This window comes from Salmo trutta, chromosome 14 (assembly GCF_901001165.1).
Source record: "Salmo trutta chromosome 14, fSalTru1.1, whole genome shotgun sequence".
In the NCBI taxonomy this organism is placed as follows: Eukaryota; Metazoa; Chordata; class Actinopteri; order Salmoniformes; family Salmonidae; genus Salmo; species Salmo trutta.
Window position 1 is genome coordinate 20,912,646 of NC_042970.1, and position 23,586 is coordinate 20,936,231.

The 23,586-nt window shown below is 43.2% G+C and overlaps 1 protein-coding gene across 4 annotated transcripts in view; it reads right to left on the reverse strand.

Moving 5' to 3' along the window:
* Positions 1 to 5,581, reverse strand: part of LOC115207606 (extracellular sulfatase Sulf-2-like) — a 102,143-nt gene extending 96,562 nt beyond the window's left edge. For 3 of the 4 annotated variants that reach the window (XM_029774861.1, XM_029774864.1, XM_029774859.1), the window contains exon 1: positions 1,453 to 1,661. The gene's annotated coding sequence lies outside the window, so the exon portion shown is untranslated. Of the gene's footprint in view, positions 1 to 1,452; positions 1,662 to 5,537 lie in introns of those variants that run through there. The other variant, XM_029774862.1, reaches the window with a different exon arrangement.
* Between the last annotated feature and the right edge of the window lie 18,005 nt (positions 5,582 to 23,586).

The following is a 23,586-nucleotide window of genomic DNA, read 5'->3' on the forward strand; positions in this document are numbered from 1 at the left end:
CAGTTTCATAATAGCGCTTGATAGTTTTTGCGACTGCACTTGAAGAAGCTTTCAAAGTTCTTGACATTTTCCGTATTGACTGACCTTCATGTCTTAAAGTAATGATGGACTGTCATTTCTCTTTGCTTATTTGAGTTGTTCTTGCCATAATATTGACTTGGTCTTTTACCAAATAGGGCTATCTTCTGTATACCATCCCTACCTTGTCACAACACAACTCAAACGCATTAAGAAGGACAGAAATTCCACAAATTAACTTTTAACAAGGCACACCTGTTAATTGAAAGGCATTCCAGGTGACTACCTCATAAAGCTGGTTGGGAGAATGCCAAGAGTTTGCAAAGCTGTCATCAAGGCAAAGGGTGGCTACTTTTAAGAATCTCAAATATAAAACCTATTTTGATTTGTTTAACACTGTTTTGGTTTCTACATGATTCCATATGTGTTATTTCATAGTTTTGATGTCTTCACTATTATTCTACAATGTAGAAAAGGGTGAAAATAAAAAAAAACCCTTGAATGAGTAGGTGTATCCAAACTTTTGACTGGGACTGTATGTGTTATGGCTTTACATGCAATGCTATATTGTGGATCGAGAGTTACCTGTCTAACAAAACACAGAGGGTGTTATTAAATGGATTCCTCTCCAACATAATCCAGGTAGAGTCAGGCATTCCCCAGGGCAGCTGTCTAGGTTTATAACTTTTTTCAATCTTTACTAATGACCTGCCGCTGGCTCTGAGTAAAGCCAGTGTGTCTATGTATGCTGATGGATCAACACTATACACGTCAGCACCACAGCAAGTGAAATCACTGCAACACTTAACAAAGAGCTGCAGTCAGTTTCAGAATGGGTGGCAAGAAACAAGTTAGTCCTTATATTTCTAATACTAAAAACATTGTATATGGGACAAATATTTCACTAAACCCTAAACCTCAACTAAATCATGTAATTAATAATGTGGAAATTGAGTAAGTTGAGGAGACCCTGGATTGTAAACTGTCATGGTCAAAACATATTGATACAACAGTAGCTAAGATGGGGAGAGGTCTGTTCATAATAAAGCGTTGTTCTGCTTTCTTAACATCGCTATCAGGCCCTATTTTTGTTGCACCTGGACTACTGTCCAGTTGTGTGGTCAGGTGCCACAAAGAGAGACTTAGGAAAATTACAATTGGCCCAGAACAGGGCAGCACGGCTGGCCATTAAATGTACACAGAGATCTAACAATAATAATATGCATGTCAATCTCTCCTGACTCAAATTCCACAACAGCCCAATGCAAAGTCAGATACTTTGTGATGGAGTTCAGTGCCACCTGCATGTGAGTATTCCATCCTCCTCCAATAAGCAGAGGAGATGATGATGATGGTGACAGTAAATCTCATGGAGGCGAGTCCAACAGAGAAGAGCGGTGAAGTGTAAAGTAGAGCAAAGCTACAGTACTATACCTCCCAGCTGTGTTCCTCAGTAGCGATGTCCCTGGTTGGAGCGAGTGAGGCGACACACGTAGGATACACACAAAGCTCCGTCCGTTGGTTCACACACACACACCTGCTCTGACCAGTCCTGGACACACTCCTGTCCTGTGCCCTAGTGTCCGCTCAGCTGGCAGTCTGAGAGTCTAACCCCCACATAGCCCGATGTTGAAAGCCTGCTGTTATAGATGCACACACAAGTGAAAGAAGGGAGGCGGGGTTTCAGATGAGATAGATAAAAGAGGGAGGGAGAAGGAGAGAAGGTCCCTCAATCTGCAATTCATTTTTTCTACACTCCCCTTTTCACAGCGTCTCTGTCTCCCTTTCCCTCTCTATCACATAATTATCCTGCACTCTTTAACATTGACTCACACACACTCCTGAAACGCTCTAGCTCGCTTATTCTTCAACAAACTCCCTCTGTTTCTCCATCTCTTTCTGCTCATGGTCCTCACGGTCTCCCCCTCTTTCTCTCTCTTTTCTTCATATCTCTTTCTACTTGTCAATTTCAACCTAATTTTCTCCCTGTCTCTTTCTCTCGCTCGACTCTCATTCATGTGGCTGTGGTGTGCGTGAGTGAATCAGGGCAGATCTAGCCATCTGTTGGAGCCTCTGCGCTTTACCTATTCACAGACTCATAAAGGCAGGGCCAGGGAGAGGAGAGAGAGAAAGGAAGGGGAGGGAACCGGGGATCAATCTTAATGCTGGAGGGCGGGAGAGGAGAGGAGAGTTTGGCATACACACGATTTATTAGCCTGGCACCTCTAATAGGCTCGCTGGCATGGCCATGCCCGTTTAGAGGAACAGACACCAACAACCTGAAGAGAGGAATATGCATTCAAGTACAAACGTATGCACACCCACCCAACACCACGCCCACACACCATACACACATGAATGCATACACACACACACACACACGCATGCACACACTTCCACAGATAAGCACAAACACACTGTCAGAGTAAAACAGAGCACAATTTCCCATACACATCCCTAAATACAGTATCTCCATCGTAATGTAGCCAATGCGTTCATTTTCCTGTTTGTATAGCAGATTGACATTTATTGTCATGAGTCTTGTCGTGGAGAACTGAGCAATCACTAACTGCAAAGTCCAAATTGGCTATATTGTAAAAATTCACGAAAACAAAAACAGCAAATCATGAAAATAGCCTTTTGATCTTCATTTAAGGTTCTGGTTTGTCATTAGTGTTAGCAGTGTGGTTTAGGGTTAAGGTTAAGTTTAAAATCCAATTTTATTCCTTTGTAGCTGTGCCAGCTAGTGACCACTCTGCAGAGCTGCCTCCAGAACAAGAGTCATGACAAAAAACACTAACCTGCATTTGTTTGTATGTGTTCGATGTAGCAGCAGGTATTTCTCATAAGTGCCAGTGTCACTTCCCATCTCTCCTCAGGAAGGGATGAGACAGGGCTGGAGGAGGAATCCATCACTGTCTTCTGGTCTCCCTGGTGATTAATGCTTCTGTTTATTATTTTCTGCAGGTTATTTAGATGCATCCGCAGCACCACAGATTACAGATGGAAACCCTCCTCTCCCTCTCCTCCTTTTCACACTCCCCCCTCTTCCTCTCCTCTCACCCATCCAATCAATAACTCCCTTATCTAGTTCTGTATTTCTATACTGCTCATGGAAATCAGAGAGGGAGATTAATTTTGAGCCACTCACAATCGATTCAATTGCAACGCCTGCAATATTTCATCTATCTGTCAGTTTGTCAGGCAAGCATATTCCCTTGCTGCAAAGATAATATCATGCTGCCTCGAAAACATAAAATTATACTTCTATGTGATGACCTTCCTTACAGCACAGAAGAACCTGGAAATACTGAGTTTTACATTGTTGGTAAATGGTCAGCCTTGTCACAATCCTCCTGAACATTCTCTGTCCCCAAGAACAGTCTGAAGCTATTGTCTGATTGACTTAGTAAAGTTTGACACGACTCATAACAACACATACTGTTCTAAAATGATCTTATCTCTGAGTGCATTTCTGACCAAAGTCAGGCTCCTAATATAAACCACATTCCAGTGATCCAGTGAACATAAGAGGCTGGATTAGGATGAGTCCCGAGACAAACATGTTTTTCCTGAGCAGAGATGACATGCCAACACATGAGCCCATGACACCACTTTATGATATGATTTCTTCATACGCTTCAGCTGTGTCATCGTGGCACTGACGTCTGACTGTATTACCACCTAATCTCATCCTCACTCTGACATCCTCCTACCCGTTTGTCATCTACGTTCCTCGTTTAGGTTTTATGGTGACTGATAGGTGAGAGATTGAGGTTTGTTATTGCAAAAATCAATTTTAGATACTGCTATTGCCTCAGATTTCTGGGAAGATCTATAAGATAATTATTAGTTTAGGTTGAAAATGGCTGACATTATATTGACAATAGATTAATTAGATAAGTAGCAGACACACTGTGGAAGGTTATGTCATAAAGTCAGTCTAACCCTGCAGGTTTAATGACCTGATGGGTGCTCTTCTTTCATCTACCATGATGGCTGATTCAGATTTTTTTTAAATGTACTCTAACACTGTGGATAATGATGCTGTTTTATTAACAAGCTAATTAACTATTAATACGTGGAAATTGATTCAGGGGTGTTTGGACGACTTTTCATCTAGAGTAGAGGATCAGTATAGAGAGATTTAGTTGTATTACAAAAGTGTACAATATGTTATGTACATCAAAGTTTCTAAGTACATTAGAAAACTGTGCAGCTATAGGCTGAAAAGAGTCCATCCTTGAACTCCACAGAGAGCCCTAGCTGGATGCAGTAACCTTGGGAAACTTGTTTTGCCTTACATTTTGTGCTTCAGTGGGCTTCAAGCTGAGAGCCATGTTAGCCCCTTTGGGTGAGGTTGTTGGGCCAGCAAATAAAAAAGAATTATCTTTCCTCTAATACTCCAAATAGACATCTATGTTGTGTCCTGCTGGGCTATTGTCCTTGACTCGCAGTCCCAGTTACAAATGAATATGTTATTTTGCACAGTGCGTGGCTCACTGATAAAAATATCCCGTGTCAGCTGTGTTTGTGAAGCGGGAGGACTTTGTGCAAATGAGACTGACCCCTCTATATCTCTGAAAGCACTCCTCTTTCTATTCTCTTTTTGGTTCAAGGCTGAGCCCCTCTTCCAGTCCTCCCCCAGCCCTCCACTCCTCTTCAAAAAGAGAAATCCATGGCTGAATACGGGTGTCTATCCATCAGCACGCCCTAGCATTGAGACACCCCTTGATCACCATGACTACTCAGGGAGAGAGTGAGCCATCAGAGGATGTGAATGGAGGTGCTCTGAATGTGGAGACTCAGCCACAGAGGCTTGAATGACATTGGGGATGAGTACAGCGTTGCAGAACCCTCAACATAGCTTATAGGCTACTCCTAGTATGCATATAGCCAATAGTAATCTCCAGGCATTTGGCTTTAACCCACTATTGGCCCATCACCATACTCCACTGGTCTGACTCATGGCCCTGCATATAAATCACACTATATCAGCCTGTGGCCATTACTGAAAGTGCTACAGTATTCTGAACACACAACACACAGCCACTTGGACTAGCGTCCAGGGTACCATTTGGTACATATTCACCAGTGTGTATGGGGGACTTATGCTAATGGACACATTTAGCTGTTGAGCACGCAATATATTAGTAGTACACCCATTTTCCATGGATGCCATCTGAATGCAAGGCAATGATTTAGCCGAACATCCAAGGGTCATTAGGGCCCCAGTGATGATGAATATCACTCATCATCTTGTCATGTCTAATGTATTCTCGCCTTATTTATTTGTCCTCTCACATCACAATCTCCCATTATGACCATAAATAGTTTATGAACAACCATTTATTTCAAGCAATTGGCTCTATGCCCCACAGTACTGTAATAATTAATTAATGAGTGCCCACCTCTCCATATATACACATGATCTTCAATGTGGGAGAAAGGAAACAATGGGACAGACAGAGATAGACAGACAGACAGACAGAAAAGAAGAGAAAGAGGGAGGTCCTCACCAATGTTCCCTCCTCCATCTCATGTCTGGACTACCATGCCAACAGGAGGAAGTGTTCGCGCAGTCTGGAGCATGGCGGCCATGTGTCCACATCAGTATCATCAACAGTTCCTAAAATGACAATGTGAGAGGTCGGTTTTGGAAATCTGAGAAGAGGAAGATTACCTTGAAGAAGGATCACATTTTATTCATCCGTGGCGTAACACAGTATCCTCTCGTTACAAAGCTGCTGCACATTAATCAGTACAGGAGGGTACATCAGAACAAACACACACCCTTCCTGTACCCTGTATCCTCCTCACTCCCATCTGTCTGTCAGTGCTGCTGGTAGGAGCAGTGTTCCTTCAGACCGTGGGATCTACAGATCAAAGTGGGGCCCCCTGCAGAGACATGCACTCCAGAGTAAAAGAAGCCTCTGTGGGGAAAGCCATGCACACATCTCTGGCTAATTAACTAAACCCCTTTGACGTCTTACCATTTGCATATATAATACCACATTTTCTGTAATATCTGCCACACATACTAAGCGGGTGGCGCCTGTAGGTTTGTCTAACAAGGAACCCCATTGTCTTCAATATAAATACTCATGTAATCAGTTTTTAAACAGGCGAGTACATTACGGAATGTGTCAAGTTGTTCTGTAAATGGAAAGTTCCTGTACATACAGCCATTCACAAACATGTTTAGGCTATACTCAACCCTGCTCCAAATACTCGTACAGTCAAGTACACAAACACACACACGCAGGCACGCACAGACTCACTCACACACATACACACACACACACAAAAGAGATTGCCCTGGAAGAGTTCTGGAGTGGCCTCCATTCCAGAGAAATAGCAGTGTTGTGTCTGGGCAGGGTTAGGGAAGCCCAGAATGTCCCCACAGTGGGAGAGAAAGGCCTGAATTTTAAACCACTGGGCATTTTAAAGGCTATGTAGATTAGCAGCCAGTCATGTTTGCTGTCCTCAATAATTAATGGGTTGTTTATACCAAAAGCGGACCCCACCTCTACTGCTGTCTGCAATCAAACACTCTCGCACGGTAGGGTGAGTACCAGGCAGGGTGAAAGGCAGGCTCCAGAGATAGCCAAGTACTAGACAGGGTGTAAGACAGGCTCCAGAGATGGCCCAGTACTAGACAGGGTGAAAGGCAGGCTCCAGAGATGGCCCAGTACTAGGCAACGTATGAGGCAGGCTCCAGAGATGGCCCAGTACTAGGCAACGTATGAGGCAGGCTCCAGAGATGGCCCAGTACTAGGCAACGTATGAGGCAGGCTCCAGAGATGGCCCAGTACTAGGCAACGTATGAGGCAGGCTCCAGAGATGGCCCAGTACTAGGCAACGTATGAGGCAGGCTCCAGAGATGGCCCAGTACTAGGCAACGTATGAGGCAGGCTCCAGAGATGGCCCAGTACTAGGCAACGTATGAGGCAGGCTCCAGAGATGGCCCAGTACTAGGCAACGTATGAGGCAGGCTCCAGAGATGGCCCAGTACTAGGCAACGTATGAGGCAGGCTCCAGAGATGGCCCAGTACTAGGCAAGGTGTGAGGTAGGCTCCAGAGATTGGGGCAGGAGCGTGCAAAACGAGCACCCCTGAGCTAAGTGATGAGTAAAGTCATCTTTGTCATCTCATATTAAAAATCCAGAGATTGGTGAGGCAAAAGCAGAAAAAGCTGATGTAGACAGAGCCCAGAACACCATCAGAGAAATAGGCCTCTCCCATCGCCAGGGCGACGTACTGCACACATCTCACTTTAATTAGCTGTCTCTTTGTCCTAATGGGAGGAACAGCAACACAAATTACCATGCTGCTCATCAGCAGCCTTCCACTCAGATATGGCTGAGTAATCTTCCTATCTGACTGGTGACTACCCAGATGAGGTTCTGTCAATCAGATGGGCTGCTCCCACAGCGATCTAAATAACGATGTTTCCAAGCCAACTGATGACACGCATGGTACGTACACTTCATTTGACTTCAGAATTAGTTTTTCAAAACATAGTTTCTCCTCTGCAGCCTCGCAAGGGCGGGTCGCTGGCACAGGACGAACTGGGCTGTGCAGGCGCACTGGCGACACTGCATAGAACTGGCGCAGGATATACTGGGTCTTGGGGGCGCACTGGAGGTCTGGAGCTTATGACTGGCGCAACCCGTCCTGGCTGGATACCCCCCGTAGCCCGGCAAGCGCGGGGCGTTGGAACAGGTCGCACTGGTTTGTGCTGGCGAACTGGGGGTACCGTGCATAGAGCTGGCGCAGGATAACCTGGGCCGAAGAGACGCACCGGAGACCAGGAACACTGAGCCGGCACAATCCTTCCTGGCTGAATGCCAACTCTAGCACGGTGGCTGCGCACTGGAGACACCGTGCGCATTACCGCATAACCCGGTGCCTGACCAGTCCTATTCTCCCCATGGTAAGCACGGGGAGTTGGCTCAGGTCTCCACCCTGACTCTGCCAATCTCCCCGTGTGCCCCCTCCCCAAAAAAATTGGGAGCTGCCTCTTGTGCTTGCCTTGTTGCCGGGCTAGTTCCTCTTCTGGTTGCCGCTCTGCTCTCGCTGCCTCCACCTGTTCCCATGGGAGGCAATCCCATCCAGCCTGGATCTCCTCCCACGTCCAGGATCCCTTGCCGTTCAAAATGTCCTCCCAGGTCCACTCCTGATCACACTGCTTGGTCCTTTGGTGGTGGGAGATTCTGTCACGGTTGTCGAAGAGAGGAGCGGACCAAAGTGCACCGTGTGTGTTGTTCCACATTTTATTTAGACTGTAAAACTATGCAATACATAAATAAACTTAATGACAAAAAACAACCAACCGTGACGCAGAGGTGAAACATACACTACTCAAAATGAATCTCCCACAAACCCAGGTGGAACAAACACCAACTTAAATATGACCTCCAATTAGAGACAACGATGACCAGCTGCCTCTAATTGGAGATCATCTGAAACAAAGCCCAACATAGAAATACAAAAACTAGAACAACCCAACATAGAAATACAAAACTAGAACATAACAACATAGAAAAACTAACCTAGAAAACCCCCCTGTCACGCCCTGACCTATTCTACCATAGAAAATAACAACTTACTATGGTCAGGACGTGACACACATTTATGAAATTGCTTATTACAGTTTCTAATAAGCATGCACCATTAAGAAAATGACTGTAAAAACTGTTAAATCCCCATGGATTGATGAGGAATTGAAAAATTGTATGGTTGAGGCAAAAGGACTGGCAAATAAGTCTGGCTGCACAACTGATTGACAAATGTATTGCATATTGAGAAATCACGTGACTAAACTGAATAAAAAAACAAGAAGAAACTATATTATGTAACAAAGATAAATTATATTAAGAATGATAGTAAAATGCTTTGGAGCACCTTAAATGAAATTTTGGGCAAAAAGGCAAACTCAACTCCATCATTCATTGAATCAGATGGCTAATTCATTACAAAACCCATTGAAATTGCCAATTACTTTAATTGTAAGGATCGACGCTGGTAGACAAGAAGCAAGGACAGGGAGTGAACATTTAATTAGCAACAGACATAGAACAGGACAGGACAGCATCTGGACATGAACACATAACGACATTAATGCTGGCACAGGGAACCAACAGAGGAACAGACAGAAATAGTGAAGGCAATCAACAAAGTGAAGGAGTCCAGGTGAGTCCAGCGAGCTCTGATGCGCGTAATAATGGTGACAGGTGTGCGTAATGAAGGGCAGCCTGGCGCCCTCGAGTGCCAGAGAGGGAAAGCAGGAGCAGGCGTGAAATGAATGATTTTTTCATTGGCAAGATTAGCAAATTTAGGCATGACATGCCAGCAACAAACGCTAACACTACACATCCAAGTATAACTGATCAAATTATGAAAGACAAGCATTGTAATTTTGAAATCCGTAAAGTGAGTGTGGAAGAGGTTAGTTTTTTGTTGTCTATCAACAATGACAAGCCATCGCGGTCTGACACCTTGAATGGAAAATTACTGAGTATAATAGCAAACAATTTTGCCACCCCTATTTGTCATAACTTCAATCTAAGCCTACTAGAAAGTAAAGCCCCCTTAACTAGCTCAAATAGCTGACCAATAAGCCTGTTACCAACCCTTACCAACCCTTAAAATTTAGGAAAACATTGTGTTTGACCAGATACAAATTGCCAATAGACTTTCAGCATGCTTATAGGGAAGGACATTCAACAAGCACGGCACTTACACAAATGTCTGATGATTGGCTGAGAGAAACGGATGATAACTTTTGACATTATCGATCATAGTCTGCTGCTGGAAAAATTTATGTGTTATGGCTTTACACCACCTGCTATATTCTGGAAAACTAGTTACCTGTCTAACAGAACACAGAGGGTGTTCTTTAATGGAAGCCTTTCCAACATAATCCAGGTGGAATCAGGAATTCCCCTGGGCAGCTGTCTAGGCCCCTTAATTTTTTCAATCTTTACTAATGACATGCCACTTGCTTTCAGTAAAGCCAGTGTGTCTATGTATTCGGATGACTCAACATTATACACGCCAGCTAATACAGCGAGTGAAATCACTGCAACACTTAACAAAGAGCTGCAGTTAGTTTCAGAATGGCTGGAAAGGAATAAATTAGTCTTAAATATACTGCTCAAAAAAATAAAGGGAACACTTAAACAACACATCCTAGATCTGAATGAAAGAAATAATCTTATTAAATACTTTTTTCTTTACATAGTTGAATGTGCTGACAACAAAATCACACAAAAATAATCAATGGAAATCCAATTTATCAACCCATGAAGGTCTGGATTTGGAGTCACACTCAAAATTAAAGTGGAAAACCACACTACAGGCTGATCCAACTTTGATGTAATGTCCTTAAAACAAGTCAAAATGAGGCTCAGAAGTGTGTGTGGCCTCCATGTGCCTGTATGACCTCCCTACAATGCCTGGGCATGCTCCTGATGAGGTGGCGGATGGTCTCCTGAGGGATCTCCTCCCAGACCTGGACTAAAGCATCCGCCAACTCCTGGACAGTCTGTGGTGCAACGTGGCGTTGGTGGATGGAGCGAGACATGATGTCCCAGATGTGCTCAATTGGATTCAGGTCTGGGGAATGGGCGGGCCAGTCCATAGCATCAATGCCTTCCTCTTGCAGGAACTGCTGACACACTCCAGCCACATGAGGTCTAGCATTGTCTTGCATTAAGAGGAACCCAGGGCCAACCGCACCAGCATATGGTCTCAAAAGGGGTCTGAGGATCTCATCTCGGTACCTAATGGTAGTCAGGCTACCTCTGGCGAGCACATGGAGGGCTGTGCGGCCCCCCAAAGAAATGCCACCCCACACCATGACTGACCCACCGCCAAACCGGTCATGCTGGAGGATGTTGCAGGCAGCAGAACGTTCTCCACGGCGTCTCCAGACTCTGTCCCGTCTGTCACGTGCTCAGTGTGAACCTGCTTTCATCTGTGAAGAGCACAGGGCGCCAGTGGCGAATTTGCCAATCTTGGTGTTCTCTGGCAAATGCCAAACGTCCTGCACGGTGTTGGGCTGTAAGCACAACCCCCACCTGTGGACGTCGGGCCCTCATACCACCCTCATGGAGTCTGTTTCTGACCGTTTGAGCAGACACATGCACATTTGTGGCCTGCTGGAGGTCATTTTGCAGGGCTCTGGCAGTGCTCCTCCTGCTCCTCCTTGCACAAAGGTGGAGGTAGCGGTCCTGCTGCTGGGTTGTTGCCCTCCTACGGCCTCCTCCACATCTCCTGATGTACTGGCCTGTCTCCTGGTAGCGCCTCCATGCTCTGGACACTACGCTGACAGACACAGCAAACCTTCTTGCCACAGCTCGCATTGATGTGCCATCCTGGATGAGCTGCACTACCTGAGCCACTTGTGTTGGTTGTAGACTCCGTCTCATGCTACCACTAGAGTGAAAGCACCGCCAGCATTCAAAAGTGACCAAAACATCAACCAGGAAGCATAGGAACTGAGAAGTGGACTGTGGTCCCCACCTGCAGAACCACTCCTTTATTGGGGGTGTCTTGCTAATTGCCTATAATTTCCACCTGTTGTCTATTCCATTTGCACAACAGCATGTGAAATGTATTGTCAATCAGTGTTGCTTCCTAAGTGGACAGTTTGATTTCACAGAAGTGTGATTGACTTGGAGTTACATGGTGTTGTTTAAGTGTTCCCTTTATTTTTTTGAGCAGTGTATAACAAAAAAACTAAAATCATTGTATTTGGGACAAGTCATTCACTAAACCCTAAACCTCCACTAAATCGTGTAATAAATAATGTGGAACGTGAGCAAGTTGAGGTAACTAAACTGCTTGGAGTAACCCTGGATTGTAAACTTTTATGGTCAAAACATGTTGATACAACAGTAGTTAAGATGGGGAGAAGTCTGTCCATAATAAAGCGTTGCTCTGTCTTTTTAACAACACTATCAACATGGTTCTGTTGCACCTGGACTACTGTTCAGTCATGTGGTCAGGTGCCACAAAGAGGGACCTTGGAAAATTACAACTGGCTCAGAACAGGGCAGCACGGCTGGCCCTTGGCCGTGTGTTTTGGGTCATTGTCATGCTGGAATACCCATCCACAACCCATAATATGCATGTAAATCTCTTATGGCTCAAAATAGAGGAGAGATTGACTTCATCACTACTTGTTTTGTAAGAAGAGTTGACATGATGAATGCACCGAGGTGTCTGTTTAAACTATTAGCAGACAGCTCGGACAGCCATGCATACCCCACAAGACATGCCACCAGAGGTCTCTTCACAATCTTCAAGTCAAGAACAGACTATGGGAGGCACACAGTACCACACAGAGCCATGAATACAGTACATGGACCTCTATTCCACATCAGGTAACTGACACAAGCAGTAGAATCAGATTTAAAAATCGGATCAAAATACACCTTATGGAACAGCGGGGACTGTGAAGAGACACACACAGGCACAGACACACGCCTACATACAGTGGGGGGAAAGGTATTTGATCCCCTGCTGATTTTGTACGTTTGCCCACTGATAAAGAAAGGATCAGTCTATAATTTTAATGGTAGGTTTATTTGAAGAGTGAGAGACAGAATAACAACAAAAATATCCAGAAAAACGCATGTAAAAAATGTTATAAATTGATTTGCATTCTAATGAGGGAAATAAGTATTTGACCCCCTCTCAATCAGAAAGATTTCTGGCTCCCAGGTGTCTTTTATACAGGTAGCGAGCTGAGATTAGGAGCACACTCTTAAAGGGTGTGCTCCTAACCGCAGCTTGTTACCTGTAAAAAAAGACACCTGTCCACAGAAGCAATCAATCAATCAGATTCCAAACTCTCCACCATGGCCAAGACCATAGAGCTTTCCAAGGATGTCAGGGACAAGATTGTAGACCTACACAAGGCTGGAATGGGCTACAAGACCATCGCCAAGCAGCTTGGTGAGAAGGTGACAACATTTGGTGCGATTATTCGCAAATGGAAGAAACACAAACTAACTGTCAATATCCCTCGGCCTGGCGCTCCATGCAAGATCTCACCTTGTGGGGTTGCAATGATCATGAGAACAGTGAGGAATCAGCCCAGAACTACACGGGAGGATCTTGTCAATGATCTCAAGGCAGCTGGGACCATAGTCACTAAGAAAACAATTGGTAACACACTACGCCGTGAAGGACTGAAATCCTGCAGCGCCCGCAAGGTCCCCCTGCTCAAGAATACATATACATGCCCGTCTGAAGTTTGCTAATGAACATCTGAATGATTCAGAGGACAACTGGGTGAAAGTGTTGTGGTCAGATGAGACCAAAATGGAGCTCTTTGGCATCAACTCAACTCGCTGTGTTTCGAGGAGGAGGAATGCTGCCTATGACCCCAAGAACACCATCTCCACCGTCAAACATGGAGGTGGAAACATTATGCTTTGGGGGTGTTTTTCTGCTAAGGGGACAGGACAACTTCACCGCATCAAAGGGATTATGGATGGGGCCATGTACCGTCAAATCTTGGGTGAGAACATCCTTCCCTCAGCCAGGGCATTGAAAATGGGTTGTGGATGGGTATTCCAGCATGACAATGACCCAAAACACACGGCCAAGGCAACAAAGGAGTGGCTCAAGAAGAAGCACATTAAGGTTCTGGAGTGGCCTAGCCAGTCTCCAGACCTTAATCCCACAGAAAATCTGTGGCGGGAGCTGAAGGTTCGAGTTGCCAAACGTCAGCCTCGAAACCTTAATGACTTGGAGAAGATCTGCAAAGAGGAGTGGGACAAAATCCCTCCTGAGATGTGTGCAAACCTGGTGGCCAACTACAAGAAACGTCTGACCTCTGTGATTGCCAACAAGGGTTTTGCCTCCAAGTACTAAGTCATGTTTTGCAGAGGGGTCAAATACTTATTTCCCTCATTAAAATGCAAATAATTTTATAACATTTTTATAGACTGATCATTTCTTTGTAAGTGGGCAAACGTACACAATCAGCAGGGGATCAAATACTTTTTTCCCCCACTGTATACACATGACAAGACACGCACTCTACACACATACACATTCATTTTATGTTGTAGATATGTGGTAGTAGAGTAGTGGCCTTAGGAAACACACTTAATGTGTTGTGAAATGTGTTATGAAATGTAATGTCATGTAATATTTTATATTGTATATAACTGCCTTAATGTTGCTGGACCCCAGGATCTCTAATGGGGATCCTTAGTAAATACAAATTCAAATTTCCACCTAAGACCCCTACAGAGAAAGCTGATGTGTTATGAGGCTGGTGGGAGGAGCTATAGGAGGACAACCTCATTGTAATAACTGGAATAGAATGAATGGAACAGAGTCAAACATGGTTTCTATGTGTTTGATGTCTTTGCTACCGTTCCATTTCTTCTATTCCAGCCATTACAAAGAGCCTCCTATAGCTCCTCCCACCAGCCTCTGCTGACTCTAGGCATCCATCGACCATCTCAATACTTTCCTCTACCAGAGTCCTTTCCTTTATTTGCACTGATGTGACAACTCCGAATAGTTGAATAGTATGGAGGCCGCTTATGACTATTGAAAATAGATGCACCAAGTTGCTGAGAGAGGTCAATTTATACTGAAGTTGAATGACTTCAAGACTTGAACTTACACTCTGGGTAAGTCAGGCCCAAATAAAACTGCTAAAATAAGGCAAGTGTTAGATAAATTCCATAAAAAGACTGTGGGCCTTGATTGAAAGTTTTTTAGAAAGAGGCTGACCTTCCCATGAAGGCCGCAGAGAGACTGAGATGCCCCATTACCACTGTAAGCTGCGGTTATGACCAGCAGTGTGTGTGTGTGTGTGTGTGTGTGTGTGTGTGTGTGTGTGTGTGTGTGTGTGTGTGTGTGTGTGTGTGTGTGTGTGTGTGTGTGTGTGTGTGTGTGTGTGTGTGTGTGTGTGTGTGTGTGTGTGTGTGTGTACTCGCAAGTAAACTCAGCTGTAAACTGTGATGACGTGGTTTTCTACCCCGCAGAGATAGACAGGAAGGCATGTTGACATTTTGTGTTAAACAGACGCTAGTCTCCAGGCGTGTTGCCAGACCTGAAGCCTGACCCTCAATGTTTGCAGTCCTTATGGTCCCTTAAAGGAAAACTCCACCCAAAAACGATATTTTGGTATTTATTTCATTAGTCCATTGTTGACATAGTCACAAAATATTTTGCTTGTCAGCAATCAAGTTTTAAAGATATGTAACTTTGAAAATACAGAGATCATCCCTGCATGATACTTTTTGCATCATATGATGCTGTGTTTTGCTTCATATGATGCAAAATGCATCAAACAGGTATGATTTCTGTATTTTGAAAGTTTAATATCTCAACTTGATTGCTGGCAAGCTAAACATTTTAAGACTATGTCAACAATAGACTAATGAAACAAATACCAAAATACAGTTTTTGGGTGGAATTGTCCTTTAAACCTAGCTTTGGTACGCTATACAATTGGTGTAAATCTATATTCAGCTCATATAATCTGATAAATTCCTGTTCAGTCCATAGGAAGCTATTTCTCCAAAATGCTGCATTCCTCACTTTTTCTAGCCTATACATGTGTTATGGTCATCTATAGCCAACATCTGTTCTGTAATGTTGCTATATACACTACCGTTCAAAAGTTTGGGGTCACTTAGAAATGTCCTTGTTTTTGAAAGAAAATGTAAAAAATTTCTAATTAAAATAACATCAAATTGATCAGAAATACAGTGTAGACATTGTTAATGTTGTAAATGACTATTGTAGCTGGAAACGGCTAATTTTTTTAATGGAATATCTACATAGGCGTACAGAGGCCCATTATCAGCAACCATCACTCCTGTGTTCCCATGGTACGTTGTGTTAGCTAATCCAAGTTTATAATTTTAAAAGGCTAATTGATCATTAGAAAACCCTTTTGAAATTATATTAGCACAGTTGAAAACTGTTGTCCTGATTAAAGAAGCAATAAATCTGTCCCTGTTTAGACTAGTTGAGTATCTGGAGCATCAACATTTGTGGGCCAGAAACAAAGAACTTTCTTCTGAAACTCATCAGTCTATTCTTGTTCTGAGAAATGAAGGCTATTCCATGCGAGAAATTGCCAAGAAACTGAAGATCTCGTACAACGCTGTGTACTACTCCCTTCACAGAACAGCGCAAACTGGCTCTAACCAGAATGGAAAGAAGAGTGGGAGGCCCCGGTGCACAACTGAGCAAGAGGACAAGTACATTAGTGTCTAGTTTGAGAAACAGACGCCTCACAAGTCCTCAACTGGCAGCTTCATTAAATGGTCTCCTCAAAACACCAGTCTCAACGCCAACAGTGAAAAAGAGACTCCAGGATACTGGCCTTCAAGGCGGAGTTCCTCTGTAAAGTGTCTGTATTCTTTTGCCCATCTTAATCTTTTATTTTTATTGGCCAGTCTGAGATATGTTTTTTTCTTCGCAACTCTGCCTAGAAGGCCAGCATCCCGGAGTCGCCTCTTCACTGGTGACGTTGAGACTCTGTTCTCTTTAAGCTGCACAGTTCTCCCTATTCTAAATGAATCCGGTATGTTGATTTGTGGCACATATACATGTATTTCCTTAATAAAAATCTGAAATCCTGTAGCCACAAGGGATAAGGATTTGTTGCTTATCAAAGAGCATTTCTCTTTGTCCCTGTTCACTAAGAATTTGTTCTTAACTAATTTGCCTCCCCGGGATTTGTGTTAAATGCTCTACAACAAAGCCTTCTTAGTGTCCAACAAGCTTTCTCTACCCTTAACTTTATTCTGAACACCTCCAAAACATGTGTTTTGGTAAGAAGTATGCCCATCTCCCCACAGGTGTGATTACTACCTCTGAGGGTTTAGAGCTTGAGGTAGTCACCTCATACAAGTACTTGTGAATATGGCTAGACAGTACATTGTCCTTATCTCAGCACATATCATAGTTGCAGGCTAAAGTTAAATGTAGACTTGGTCTCCTCTATTGTAATCGCTCCTCTTTCACCCCAGCTGCCAAACTAACCCTGATTCAGATGACCATCCTACCCATGCTAGATTACAGAGACATAATTTATAGATCAGCAGGTAAGGGTGCTCTCGAGCGGTTGGATGTTCTATAACATTCGGCCATCAGATTTGCCACCAATGCTCCTTATAGGACACATCACTGCACTCTATACTCCTCTGTAAACTGGTCATCTCTATACCCGTCGCAAGACACACTGGTTGATGCTTATAAAAACCCTCTTAGGCCTCACTCCCCCCCAATCTGAGATATCTACTGCAGCCCTCATCCTCCACATACAACACCCGTTCTGCCAGTCACATTCTATTAAAGGTCCCCAAAGCACACACATCCCTGGGTCGCTCATCTTTTCAGTTCGCTGCAGCTAGCAACTGTAACGAGCTGCAATAAACACTCAAACTGGACAGTTTTATCTCAATCTCTTCATTCAAAGACTCAATCATGGACACTCTTACTGACAGCTGTGGCTGCTTTGTGTGATGTATTGTTGTCTCTACCTTCTTGCCCTTTGTGCTGTTGTCTGTGCCCAATAATGTTTGTACCATGTTTTGTGCTGCTACCATGTTGTTTTTCTACCATGTTGTTGTTATGTTGTGTTGCTACCATGCTGTGTTGCCATGTGTTGCTACCTTGCTATGTTGTTGTCTGAGGTCTCTCTTTATGTAGTGTTATGTTGTCTCTCTTGTTGTGATGTGTGTTTTGCCCTATATTTATGTTATATATATATATATATATATATATATATATATATATTTATCCCAGCCCCCGTCCCTGCAGGAAGTATTTTGCCTTGTGGTAGGCCTTCATTGTAAATAAGAATTTGTTCTTAACTGACTTGCCTAGTTAAATAAAGGTTAAATAAAAAATAAAAATAAAGGTAAAAATATATAAAGAATTCTATATTTTAATCGCAATAACATATTTTAGACACAAGGGGGCGACAATACATTGCTCCAGGAACAAGAAACAAATCACAAAACTCAAAGCAAAGTTTCAGAGCACATCTCTTAAACCTGACTGTGTCCCTACAGTTTGTGACAAGCAACTCTTGACCACAATGCTGACAATGTTGACTTTGATATTGTGCATGAAATGGTAAACCTAACTCTCTCTCTCTCTCTCTGTTGTGATATTAGACCCCAAGTCGAGCTGTTAGGCCTACATTCCACAGGATTACAGTTTCCTGAGGAGGTGATGCAGATCCAGGTAAAAAGATTATGTGATTTGGATTTGTTCCAATGCCAGTTGTGTCCACAGTGCACCCCTGTGGTCTACGCTCTTCCAGGTGTAAATGAGACATGGCATGAGCATCTGACATCCAGTACCCAGGGGGGCATAGGTGCAGCGCAGATAGAACAATCTCCTCTGAGCTGGATCAGGAGCTCAGTAAGCAGAGAGAACACAGCCATAATAATAACCTGTGGAACACTTCACTCAGAGTAAACATCAAGGCTCACTGTTTGTTTTGTGGTGCAGAGCTTCCAGTGAGGTTCCCATGACCTTACTAATGAACACAGTGTCTTCCTACTACCACCTATTTCCAGCTTCACAGGAGACACACCACACGGTGCTATTTCTAACCCTAATGTTTGGATTTCACTTCAGGAGTCATCTCTAATTCAGCCATTTGCATACATTTTCACAATTTCAACTGATCTCTGTTTTAATACATTTTATTCTAAGATGAAGAGAGCGATCCCTCACAGAGCTGGCGCTATAATTATTCTTAAAGCTGTGTTATGTCTCATGGGTTTCATAACCACGTCTTTATAAAAATTCAATAATGATGAGACAGGAGACAGGAATCAGTTCAGCCATTTGTATGAACATAATCATCTCATACCACTCCCATGATGCTCTGCTGCACAAAACCAACACACCACAAGTTGAGTTTCACCTCACAATCTGTATTGTTGTTATTACCAGTGTTGTTATTACTGCTATTATCGTAGGCTTGACATCCTGTTGGTTTTGTTACCTGACACTGACTAATTCAAGTCATTGTTAGATTTTCTCTCATCACTGGTGTTATTATAAACATGAACAGACACGGCACCTGTTCATTAGTATTAATGTAAGTGTGTGTGCCTCCGTGTATGTGCATGTGTTGTATATGGCGAGACACTGTATCCCTTTCTCTCTCTCAGTCAGGATGAGAAAGGTAGACTACAACGTGTGTAGGGATGTCTTTCTGGCAGCAGCCCATTAAGGTTACCCTAACCCAGCCATATCAACCCCACTTAGAGCATTATGTAGTGTGTTACAAACCAGGTTAACACACCAGACTAGAGCATTTTACAACTATGGTTAGAGTGTAGTAAAATGCTTTACACACTGAACGTAACAGACTGGTTGACAGACGCAGTATACACAGACATACACAGACATGCTGTCATATTGGAAGGTCTATTTTACATTTCAGTCAACTGGCTGAAAGAATAACACTCCCATTATCTGTGAGTTAGGTTGGTCTGTTATGGTCCACTGAGCCCCTCAGATATACCCGTCCTGTTCTCTGCAACTGTTATCTTATCTGTGTTGAACGGCTGCTGTCCAAACATTTGAATGTGCTTGAGAAAATCTGTGACTTTCACAACTATTTCTTATGTTTCGAAGGTAGATTTTATTTGATTGAATATGGTGTTTGCTGATACGACTGTGTGGCTTTGTCCATAAGGAATATGTCTCAAGATACACCATTACATTTTTTCATACATACGTAGCTTTATGGACAACAACCAGTGCTCAAACATGCAGTAGATTCTCTGCTTGCCCCTGTTTCTATCTTGTAAGTCATTGGTTCTATTAGTTTTCCAGTGGGCAGGTCTGATGGGAGGGGCTAACCTAGGCCCTGTGGGTGCCCGGCCTGGTGCAGCTACTCAGTGCTCTGTTGACGGTGGTGCCACCCCAATGGCTCTGGTGTGTCACACTGTGTTCTGCCAGCCTGTCAGCTCCAAACACACACAACCCGCCAGCCAGCAGCACATTAAATAAAATTCAATTGTATTTGTTACATGTGCCGAATACAACTGGTGTAGACTTTACAATGAAATGCTTGCTAACAAACCATTCCCGACAATAATAACACGAGGAAAAAAATAAAATATACAAGAATGGAGCTATATACAGTGAGTACCAGTACCAGATCAATGTGGAGCTATATACAGGGAGTACCAGTACCAGATCAATGTGGAGCTATATACAGGGAGTACCACTACCAGATCAATGTGGAGCTATATACAGGGAGTAGCAGTACCATATCAATGTGGAGCTATATACAGTGAGTACCAGTACCAGATCAATGTGGAGCTATATACAGGGAGTACCAGTACCATATCAATGTGGAGCTATATACAGTGAGTACCAGTACCAGATCAATGTGGAGCTATATACAGGGAGTACCAGATCAATGTGGAGCTATATACAGGGAGTACCAGTACCAGATCAATGTGGAGGTATATACAGGGAGTACCAGTACCAGATCAATGTGGAGCTATATACAGGGAGTACCAGTACCAGATCAATGTGGAGCTATATACAGTGAGTACCAGTACCAGATCAATGTGGAGCTATATACAGGGAGTACCAGTACTCAAAAGTATAGCTGGTTAACAGGGCGCCTTTCATCAATCTGCCTTTATTGCTGGCCTTGCCTGCTTTTTGGAAAGTCTGAGCCTTGGGCGAAAGAGGGGTACAGTGACCTGAAGAACATCGATCATTCAGCTAAATGGCAAAACAAAAGCAGGGAGCATATAAGATTAAAGCTTCTGGGAAAAAGCCACATCGATCATGACGAAGGTCTGCGTATTCAAAATGCACAACACAACGAGAAAGTAAGAAGAAACAGGGATGTTCTCAAGCGGCTTAACACCACTGCGTTTTTGGGCATGCAATAATTGGCTTTTAGAGGACACAATGAGAGGGAATGTTCCGCTAACTAACAAGTGCAACCACAAGGAGCTTGTAGCTGTCAGGGATTTCGTCGTCATCAGACGATATGGCGAAATCATCGTCGGAAAAGGAGGACCAATATGCAGCAGAATTATGAATGTTCATCTTGAAGTTTTATTAACTCAAAAAATGAACACAAAATAATTAACAACGTACTCACGATCTACTAGACAGTCCTGTTAGGCGCGCACACACACACGCTAAACAAGAAACAATCTCCCACAAATGACAAACACACCCTAATATATGGGACTCTCAATCAAAGGCAAAGGGAAAACACCTGCCTTCAATTGAGAGTCCCAACCCCAATTAACCAACCATAGAAACACACTCACTAGACTACACATAGAAATACATAAACATAGACCATAAACCAAAAACCCGGAAATACTCAATCAAACGCCCTTTTACCAAAACACCACCCCGAACCACATAAAACAAATACCCTCTGCCACGTCCTGACCAAACTACAATACTAATTAACCCTTATACTGGCCAGGACGTGACAGTAGCAGTAATTGCACGTTACGATGCTTTACTTGCTGAACACATGGAACTTTCTACTGTCCATCGCATCATCCATTAAAAGTTAGATTTAAGAGAGGTTGACAAAGCACATTTTTTGTATGCTTTCCACTTTCCTCCGGTATTTGTTTAGCAAAGATAACACATAATCACTCTGGACAGACAAGCAAAAACAAATCAAATAACTGTTGCAGCAGCCTAGGCTACACCTAAACATTAGAGATCTGACATGCTGTATGGGATGAATACGAGACAATCTTTCAGTCTGATCAACTGTAGGCTCCTAATAAGAGCAGACGCATACAGCCTATGCACCCTGTCCATCTGGTCAGGGTAACTCATTGATAATGTTATGTATTTACAGTCCATTTGTGTGTCAGGAGAAAATGTGAATGTGATCAAATTTGGTTTATATTCAAAATTGGGCTGGCTAGGTTGCCTATACGCTTTCAATCCAACATTATTAACTGGAAGTACAGATGTAAGTAAAAAAATGTATAAGGCCTGCATGTCACGGCTGTCTGAATGATCAGACCAAAATGCAGCGTGTTCGTTGTTCCACATATTTTATTTAACGTGAAACTGAAATGCAATACACTAAATACTTGAAACACAAAAACAACAAACCATGACGCAGAGAGAAAACACACTACTAAAAAATATAATCACCCACAAAAACAGGTGGGACAAACATCAACTTAAATATGACCTCCAATTAGAGGTAACGAGGATCAGCTGCCTCCAATTGGAGATCAACCCAAACAACACCAACATAGAAATACAAAACTAGAAACTGAACATAGAAATACAAAAACAGACAAACACCCCGTCACGCCCTGACCTACTCTACCATAGAAAATAACAACTTACTATGGTCAGGACGTGACACTGCAGTTGCATAGGCCTGCATAATGTACACATGCATAAAGCAAGCTCAGCCCTGTGAGTTCTATTGTCTGTCAAATCAAATTTTATTTGTCACATGCGCCGAATATAACAGGTGTAGACCTTACAGTGAAATGCTTACTTACGAGCCCTTAACCAACAATGCTTTAAGAAGTGAAGTAAAAAATAGATAAGTAAAAAATAGAAAATAAAAGTAACAAATAATTAACCAGCAGTAAAATAACAAGCAAGGCTATATACAGGGGGCACCGGTACAGAATCAATGTGCGGGGTCACCGGTTAGTTGAGGTAATTGAGGTAATAGGTACATGTAGGTAGCGTTAAAGTGACTATACGTAGATTATAAACAGAGAGTAGCAGCAGCGTAAAAGAGGGGTCTCGGTATCAGATGTTGTCTCTGTGTCTGGGTAGAGGAAATCCCCCACCTAATCCAGTCTAAATATAATTCATATGAACAAGTGTAAGGTTGCTGCAGTTTGATAGGGTTTTCACCGCCTCCCCCCCTCCCCAGGGCCAGGAGTTTTTTTCAGTTTTTTAAAACTATGTGACCTGATTAGGGACCTTATAGGGCCCAGAGTTTTCCTGGTTAGGTTAACAGATAAGTAAAAACTCCAGGCCCCAGGGGGTAAAAATTGCCCCGTAACTCTGGTTGCCACCAGTCTGCTTGCCGTTGTCAGTTATCGTCAGGTATGTGGATGATCAGGGCTTTATTCAGGAACAGTTATTGGGCTACTTTGATGTCTCAAGTGAGCGAGATGCTCAGTCTGCTTAACGTCACGGACAAACTTGTTGTACAAACCTACGATGGCGCCACTGTAATCGAATGTATCTGCTATTTTGTATTTCCAGTTATGTTCCCTCCTGTTCCCTGATATAAGTCCACTCCACTACCAATGTCAACTCTCTCCTGACATGAACTGAAGCCACATCTCATGTGCCCGCTCATCCACTGTTACATTTAATGTTTCCTCTCCGGGCACTGTGAGAACCCTTAGCAAGTTTCTCTCGTTGCTGTATGTAGAGTCAACCACATACACAATCACATGATTACACATCAATAATTTTACTCCTTGCTGTACTAACTCATTCTTAGCTCTTTTGTCTAACTATGTAGTGTGTTGTGTTATTGTTTTTTGTCTTTCCAGTCAAA